Consider the following 9,030-nt stretch of genomic DNA (forward strand, 5'->3'; position numbering starts at 1 on the left):
TATGAGAGAAGTCAGATTTAGAATGCATATGCTGTACACCCATGTCGGATCTTCCGATCACGCAGAGGGTGAAACATATGACTAACCAGATTTAGAGGGATAGAGAAGTAGAATGATGCATATGCTGTGTACCAGGTCGGATGTATTTCAATCACGCAAAGGAGACAACATATGACTAACAGACAGGAAGAATTGCATAGATAGAAGATGCAAAGGAATAGAGTTGCATATGCTGCAGTCCAGGTCGGATCTTTCGATCACACAGAGGAGGCAACATATGTCTAACAGTAGGAAAGAAAGAAAATAATTTCCTATAGACCTAATTTATCGGAATTCCCCAGTCGCCCCATCAATACCGGAATTAAGGACAGAATCCGTACATCAAGGAAGAGCTAAACCACAGTTCTAGATACGGGTTCTTTAATGTGACGGGTGGATTCTCATGTATATCTCCCTGCTCAACCTATCCAAGCGTCGTATTGTCAGGCTAAATGGAACTATCTAGGTCAGAATTTATCTAGTCTCTAGATTCCTTAAGTTCATCTGTACCTAGTCAAGTCCATTAAACTTTTCGTGCCTACCAGCGCATCGAACACAGAGCCTAGACAATTCAGCTTTGGTACCTTACACAGACTCAGATTGTCTGTTATCACAAGCTGATATCACTTCCCAGTACTACATCAACAAGCAAAACTGTAAGCGACAATATTTTTGATTTTTCTGAATTTTTAATGTTTTTGGATTTTTGAAAAAAAAAAACAGAAACAAGATGTTTTTGGATATTTTTTAATTTTTCAATTTTTGTTTGGTTTTTGTTTATTTCTCCCCCTAAATTTGTGCATCGGTGAGAATGAAATTAAAGTGCGCAAATTTAAACTAGCCTAAACAAAAAATAATCCTCAAAGCGAATCATTTTCAAAAAGTTTACCAGCACATCGAATCGAGCTTTGTTAAACGGCTTGGTGAACAGATCCGCCACATTATTAGCAGTGGGAACCTGTTCTAGCCGAATGAGCGAACGCTCATAACAATCTCTGATAAAATGAACTTTGATGTCGATGTGCTTGGTTTTTGAGTGTTGAACCGGATTTTTAGCAATTTGGATCGCAGCCTCATTGTCACAAAAAATAGGGGTTTCCTGAAAAATCAAACCGTAGTCCAACAGCTGATGTTGGATCCATATGACTTGAGAACAACAGGCAGACGCAGCAACGTATTCTGCTTCTGCTGTTGAGGTCGAGACAGTATGTTGCTTCTTGCACTGCCAGGAGACCAACCTATCTCCGATAAATTGACATCCGCCTGAAGTCGATTTCCTGTCAAGCTCACAGCCGCCATAATTGCTGTCTGCAAAAGCATAAAGATCAAATTCGGAATTTTTCGGATACCAAAGACCCAGTTTTGGGTTGCCTTTGAGGTACCGAAAAATCCGTTTAACAGCAATAAGATGAGACAGTTTAGGATTAGCCTGGTAGCGCGCGCATTGACAGACCGCAAACATCACGTCTGGGCAACTTGCAGTCAGATACATTAGCGATCCAATCATCGATCGGTAGTACGTTTGATCTACGGATTCGCCTTCAAGATCAGGAGTCAGCAGTGGTCTCTCCGCCATGGGTGTCAAAGCAGGTTTGGCGTCTCTGAACCCGAACTTCTCGAGCATATCATCCACATATTTGGCTTGATGAATCAGGATTCCGGTTGAAGATTGTTTGACCTGAAGCCCCAAAAACGTGGTCATTCCCCCAATGAACTCATCTCGAACCGGTTTTTCATGACGTCCTCGAACTCCGTGCATAGCTGAGGACTTGTCGACCCGAAAATGATGTCGTCCACATAGATTTGAAGAAGAATTTGATCTGGACCGACATGCTTGACGAATAGGGTCTGATCAATAGTGCCGTGTGAGTAGCCATGATTGAGCAAGTGCTGTGCTAGGGTAGCATACCAGACCCTAGGGGCTTGATGCAGCCCATATAAAGCCTTGTCTAACTTGTAGACATGGTTGGGAAGTTTTGAGTTAACGAACCCAGGAGGTTGGTCAACATAAATCTCCTCCTTCACCTTGCCGTACAGGAAAGCCGTCTTGACGTCCATTTGGTATACAGTGAAGTTCATGTAGGAAGCATAGGCGAGGAAGATACGAATAGCCTCCAAGCGCGCCACCGGAGCATAGACTTCTATATAATCAAGACCCTCAATTTGCCTGAACCCACGGACTACCAATCTCGCCTTATTACATACAATGACACCCGAATCATCCTGCTTGTTACGAAATACCCATCTGGTGTCGAGAGATTTCTTGCCTTTAGGCATCTCCACCAACTTCCAAACCCCGAGCTTTTCGAATTAATTGAGCTCGTCATGCATGACATCCACCCAGCTGGCTCATTCAAAGCCATTTCGACGTTCTTGGGCTCTATTTGAGAAATGAAGCAAGAATAGAGACATGTGTTGACATCTCCACTCTGGCTTCTCGTTTGAACTACGTCGCCTAGCTGGCCAATAACGTTCTCTATCGGGTGATCGCGCTGTATGCGAGAGGGGATTTCGTGACTGATGTCATTAAGTGAAACGGGAAGAGTATGAATATTAACAGCTCCTTCATGTGCTGAAGAATCCATGGTAGATGTACCAGCTTCGTTTGGTGGATTTGCTACAAACTCATCAGCGATTTGATCGGGAAAGAGAAGGTCCATCAGATTCTGAGTGATAGCGGAAACATCTTGGTTCATGAACTCTCTTTCGACCGGAGTTAGAGGAGTAGCATCAACATCTGGAGCAGATTGTTGTGTTGAGGACTCAGGAGAAGCAATTGGAACAGTAGACTCCACCGGAGGATCAGTAGTAGAAACCAATGGTGGTCTGTAGACAACCTCTTCATCTTCGTCTTCAATAATAGTCTTCGAGCAAGAGGTAGACCCAGCTTGGTTATTAGACGACACACTAAAAGATTTGAATATCGATGTGTAGTCAAATAGCCAATCCGGACCCACCCTAGCGTCCGTTTCATTCTCTTCAAGCCAGCGAACATCGAAAGACTCCACTATTTGTTTCGTCTTCTTGTTGTATACCCGGTAAGCAGTACGAGCAGCGTATCCGACAAAATAACAATCATCAGTTTTTGCATTGAATTTTGGTTGGATTCCAAGTGGAGAAGGGTGCAAGGGCAACCAAATACTCGGAAATGGCTGACCGATGGCTTGTGTCCATAAAGAATTTCATATGGTGTTTTCATCTGGGCTTTGTTGATCAGGACACGATTTTGAACGTAGCACGCAGTGTTGATCGCCTCTGCCCAAAAGAAAACTAGAAGTTTAGAATCACAGAGCATCGTCCTTGCTGCGTCTTGTAGCGTCCGATTTCTCCGTTCAGCAACACCATTTTGTTGTGGTGTCCAAACAGAACTATACTGACGCACAATACCCTTCTCAGCGCAAAAGTGATCAAGAACATCGTTCTTGAACTCTGTTCCATTATCTGTGCATAGCGCTTTCACTTGGCAGTTGGTTTGATGCTCGATTATTACAATGAACTTTTTGATGAGGTAAGCGATCCCAGCTTTGTTGGACAGAAAGAAGACCCACGTGAAACGAGAGAAATCATCTATCACAACGAGACAATACGAATTTCTGTTGATGTTGAGAACGTTGACCGGACCAAACAAATCCATGTGCAACAACTGAAGCACCTGACTGATGGAGTTGACTTGTTTTGGCAGATGTGGTTTCCGATGATGTTTGCCTTGAGCACAGGAAACACATTTTTCAAAAGTAATGAAATCTCTGACGGGCAAACCGCGGACCATTTCGTTCTTAGCAAGCCGGTTCAGGTTCTTTGTATTTGCATGGCCAAGTCGACGATGCCACAACATTGCACTTTGTTCGGAGACTTTGGAAAAGAGACAAGTGACTTCATCGGGTACATTGCTGTTCATGTCAATAATGTAGACATTCCCATCCCGCTTAGATTTGACGAAAATCCACTCTTTTGGAATGACAATGCCTGGCTTTAAGATTAGACATTCTTTATCAGTGAAGTGTGTCAAGTAGCCCTTGTCACAGATTTGAGAAACACTCAGCAGACTGTGCTTCAGCTCAGGAGCATAGTTGACATTCTCAAAACTAAGCACTCCGTTCATCACCGTTCCTTTTTGCGTTATCTTTCTGCCTTCTCTGCCCGCGAAGGAGACATATCCCCCATTAAATGTCTGAATGTCGTACAGTTGGGAGATATCTCCAGTCATGTGTCGGGAGCAGCTGCTGTCGACATACCACGGTCTGACGACATTCCTCCGCAACTGTCCATGCACGATGAACGGGATCATTTAGATTTAGGAACCCAGGTCATCACTGTCCTGGGTTTCCTTTTCGCTTTCTCCGATTTATCTTTTAATGATTTCAAATTAGGATCCTCATTCCTAATCACTTCAGAGGATGGAGATGATGGATTGGAAATTGATTTGGGCATCCAATGATATTTAGGTTTTACAATATTCTCGGGTGGTTTTGAAATAGGTTTCTTATGAGTGTGCACTGAGCCTCTGGATGTTCTACCAGAAGTGGTTGAAGATCCAGAATTGGTTTTTGACGAAACCGATCTTGGCGGAGCCTTGTTCGGTTTTGGCAAACTATTTTGAGCTTTGTTAGAAAAAACCTTTTTATTCTTTTGAAAAACAGCCCTTTTTCTGCTTCGATCATCTTTCCAATCATCATTTCGAGAACGAGTTCTTGAGGATTTTCTAATTAAAGACCTTCCTCGAGATTCGTTCTCTCCTCTTGGTGACATATAGCTCACAAAGATCCTATTTTGACAATTCCTAGCTATATGACCACCAACACCACAATTAAAACAAATCTGTTTATTATTTGAACTTGTACTACATTTCTCAGATTTATTTTTTTGACAGACACTCTTACTCTTCTCAGAAGAACATGCATGAGAAATAGGTTGTGAGATAAGTGAGGGTGCCTCAGAAGGTGTAACTTGTGGAATTGATGGATTTTTATGAGAATCACAAGCATCAGAATTACCAAACAATTCATCAAACATATCAAAGAAATTAAGTTCAACAGTAGCAGAAGTGGAAACATCACACGAAACATTATCAGTCTTAACATCAGAGACACAAACACTTTCAACAAAAATATCAGAATTAGAAACAGAAACAGATTCTCCAGCTTCACGCATTGCCTGATCTAATGGTTGATCTGCAGGGGAAGTAGAAATGTTAGTACTTTAACATTAATAAATCCTCCTGAAACGAAACCAGATGGCTTGCCATAAACCATAAATGATTCGTTGGCAATCTCATCCTTGGATAGGGGTTGATACTGATATGTATGATTATAAGGAGGAGGTACACTATCATATCCTAAACCCTTTTGTTGGTTTCGTTTAAACTGTATGCCGTGATCAATCATGTTGGCAACTACCTCGCTTGATCCATCAAATTTTCTAAAATCAAAATTTGCAGTTTCAAATTGTCTTTTTAATGTATCAAGCTCGGTAATTAACTCATCATTTTTTCTTTTAACATAATCATAAAGCTCACATTTTTCACTGTATTCTGTTTGAATTCTCTTAAAGTCCTTTATTTTTGTCTCTAACTGGGCCTTAAGGGGTTTCTGTCCTTTCCTAAGCTGATAGTCCTCATATCTAAGGTCCTCTACTTCTCTACGTAATAACTGAATTTCATCATGAAGAAGTTTGACATATTCATTACATGCCTGAGAGCAAGAAGGTAGATTTACCTCACTCTTCCTGGGCTCGGAAGTAGAAGATACCATCAGCGCAAACTGCATCTCCATCATTTCAGCTTCAGGATCAGCTTCATTATTCTTCATGGGAACATCATCAATTTGAGCTAGGTGAGCATTTTTTGGCCCTGAAATATTTAAAGCCTGAATTTGGTCCTCCCAGTCAAAGGACTGAGCGACCATAGCAGTTTCACCATTAACCGCAGCACCTGCACGGTTGTTCCCACTGCAACCATTGTCCTGTTGTTGTTCGTCCTACGATCTGGTTTTGGACACTCACGAGCAAAGTGACCCGGCTCGTGGCAGTTGAAAGAACGTAGCTTGCCCTTGTTGAATCCCACCTTTTTGTCAGCATTCATGCCCCAGTTGTTCTTCCCCGTTTTAGCAAATTGCTTGGCCCCGAAAACAGCCATAGCAATCTGCCATGTAATGTCCATTTCTTCCACGTCTTCAGGATGAATCTGATCCTGATCAGCAAATGACAACTGAGGTGGAAGCTCTCCAGCTACAAAAGCATTGTACCAGTTAACAAGCCCAGTGGCTAGAGCTAGATTTTCATCAGTGTCTTTAGTGTTTGAGGAAGAGGCTACAACTGGCACATTTGGAGAGGGAACAGCTTGTGGAGTGATAAATGGCTGGCTTTGAGAATGAGGAATGGATGATGCAGCAACGAAGGTCTGAATCTGAGGTTGTTGGGTAGCAAAAGTTTGACCTGAGGAAGACATGAATGATGAGAGAGCATTGTTAGATGAGATTCCAAGATTTGCAGTAGAGTACGAGTTCACATGGTTAATTTCTCTCTATTTATCATCAATATCACAAGCTTTGATGATCGCCATGATTTCAGCAAGAGTGAGGCGATTTAGATCCTTGGTCTTCTTAAGCACAGCAACATTCATGTCCCATGATCTAGGAAGAGCATTCAGAAGCTTCTCGTTGATCTCTGACTTGGTCAAGAAAATCCCAGATATGTTCATGTCAGTGGTGAGAGTTGTGAATCGCTGCAGCTGTGCCTCAAGAGTCTCTCCAGGAACGTAGTTGAACAAATTGAACTTTTTTTGCAACATGTCCTGGCGACTCTCCTTCATATCTTCATTTCCTTCATATACCTCAATTAGTGCTTCCCACAAATCTTTAGCGGAAGTATACTCTCGGAAGCCTTGAGCAATATCAGGAGATAGTGCCATGGTTAGAGTGGCTAGGGCCCTTTCCTGTTCTTCCACCTTTTCAAACTCTTCATCTGTGTAGTTTTCAACCGCTTTGTCAATCACTTGTCCTCCGACTTTCATAGTGATTCTAACAGAGCCTCTAAGAATGCTTCTCTAGACTTTGAAATCCTTCATTATAATGTACTTTTCAATTCTGTACTTCCACTCAGGAAAACCATCTGCAGACATTAATCTTGGAATACGCGTGGTAGTGCCCATGACAGTATCTAGTTCGTGGAAATGAGTTTGACTTTGAGATTCCATTTTGTCCTTTTCTAGAGGAAACAACTCAACAGGAAGATCAAAATTAAAAGATTGTCAACCCAAAAAAAATTGCAGTTTCACACTTCAGCCGCACACGCTGACCGCACACCTGACAGTTCACTCAACCGTACACTTTAACAGCACAGACCAACCGCACACCCAAACGTACACTTGGCAGCACACTGGGCAGTACACCTAGCCTTTCACTTGGCAGCACTCGTTCAACCGTACTCCTTCAAAATCTCAGCCTCACACCTTCAAAGTCTCAACCGCACACCCAAAAATACTAGATTTTTGAGTGAATTTTGGTTTCAAACTAGTAAAAACAGAGATTAGACGCAGTTTCTCGATACAAAATATAAGTGCACTTCAAAAACCACAACTATCTTCAACCACACACTCTTATGATTCTTCAAATTGACACTAATTAGGCTCTGATACCAATTGTAAGTCCCTGATCTATAGATCCAAATCAGTGATCAATGAATTGCAAGCAATCAAACAGAGTGTAGAAGAAGTAGAAAGAGAATTAAGCCAAGCATGCACACATCTATTACACATAAATGTCAGGTACACCTTGGGAAACACATACATACGTCACCTTTCAACTGACACAAACTCAGACTATTTATACCACCTGAAGCAGCACACAAGTGTGCAGCCATACACACGTGTGCGGCCGTACACACTGTGTGCGGCCGCACACACATGTACGGCAGCACACACCCACTAACAAGTTACAATCACCACAACATACTCTACCACCCTATCAAGACCTATACATTAGAATGCCTAGCCCAAACCACAGAATTATAGCCTATCACTAATAACAAATTTAATTAGACATGTTTGATCCCATCTATACCTCAGAACTCTCTTGCTTAGGTATCCTTTATCACAAAAGATTTCCGATCAACTCATCCAATTTGAAAAACTTGTGTAATCAGCCTATAACTTGGTTATAGAAATCGCGAAGACACTGGCCATCAAAAGACAACACTAAGCGGTTAGGTATCCTTTATCCCACTAGTGCATACAAGAGATATGCGGGTGTTTTTCAAAAGTATTGCATAGATTTGAGGTTTGTAAGATAAGGGTCTTTATATGTTTTATAATTCCAGTCTAAAAGTATATGATATCATGGTTATTACATGCATATAATATACCATGATATCAATTTTCAAAAGAAAAATCCCTTTTAAAGGTTCTATATAAAAGCTAGTTTTTATATAAATTGCCGCAATTCAATTTTAATAACCGGTATTAATTTTGAGTGCATTTGAACTTTTTATATCTTTTATAAAACTTCATTTTATTACTTATATATATGCAGTTTGTATAAGTTACAAAAATCACAATTTTAAACTTATAATGGAGTATTTCAAAATTTGCCGTTATTAACAATTTTATAAAACCGGGTTTTATTTTTAAAATAATAACTTGTTGCATCTTATGTCCAATTTTAAAAACCCAAACTCCATGTGATGTTTATTTTGTCCAAAATTATTTTAGCATGTGAAAAACTAATTTATCAACCATGCATAATAATTGCATAAAATAAACAACACAAACATGCATAAAAAGATATGTGCATAAACATAACCAACTAATCACATTTTTTTGTGAGCCAACAAAAAAAATGCCAAGTCCATTCCTAAAGGGACATTTAAGGGGACCAAAAAACTTCTTGTAATGTTGTTGAAGAAGCTCCCACTTGAGTAAACACCAATTGCTTGCAAAGGATTGGAAAAACTTATTGAAGGCTAGAATTTAGCAACTGTCGCTAAAAGTCCAATAGC

This window comes from Lactuca virosa, chromosome 5 (assembly GCF_052849685.1).
Source record: "Lactuca virosa cultivar CGN04683 chromosome 5, Lactuca_virosa_CGN04683_v6, whole genome shotgun sequence".
NCBI lineage: Eukaryota > Viridiplantae > Streptophyta > Magnoliopsida > Asterales > Asteraceae > Lactuca > Lactuca virosa.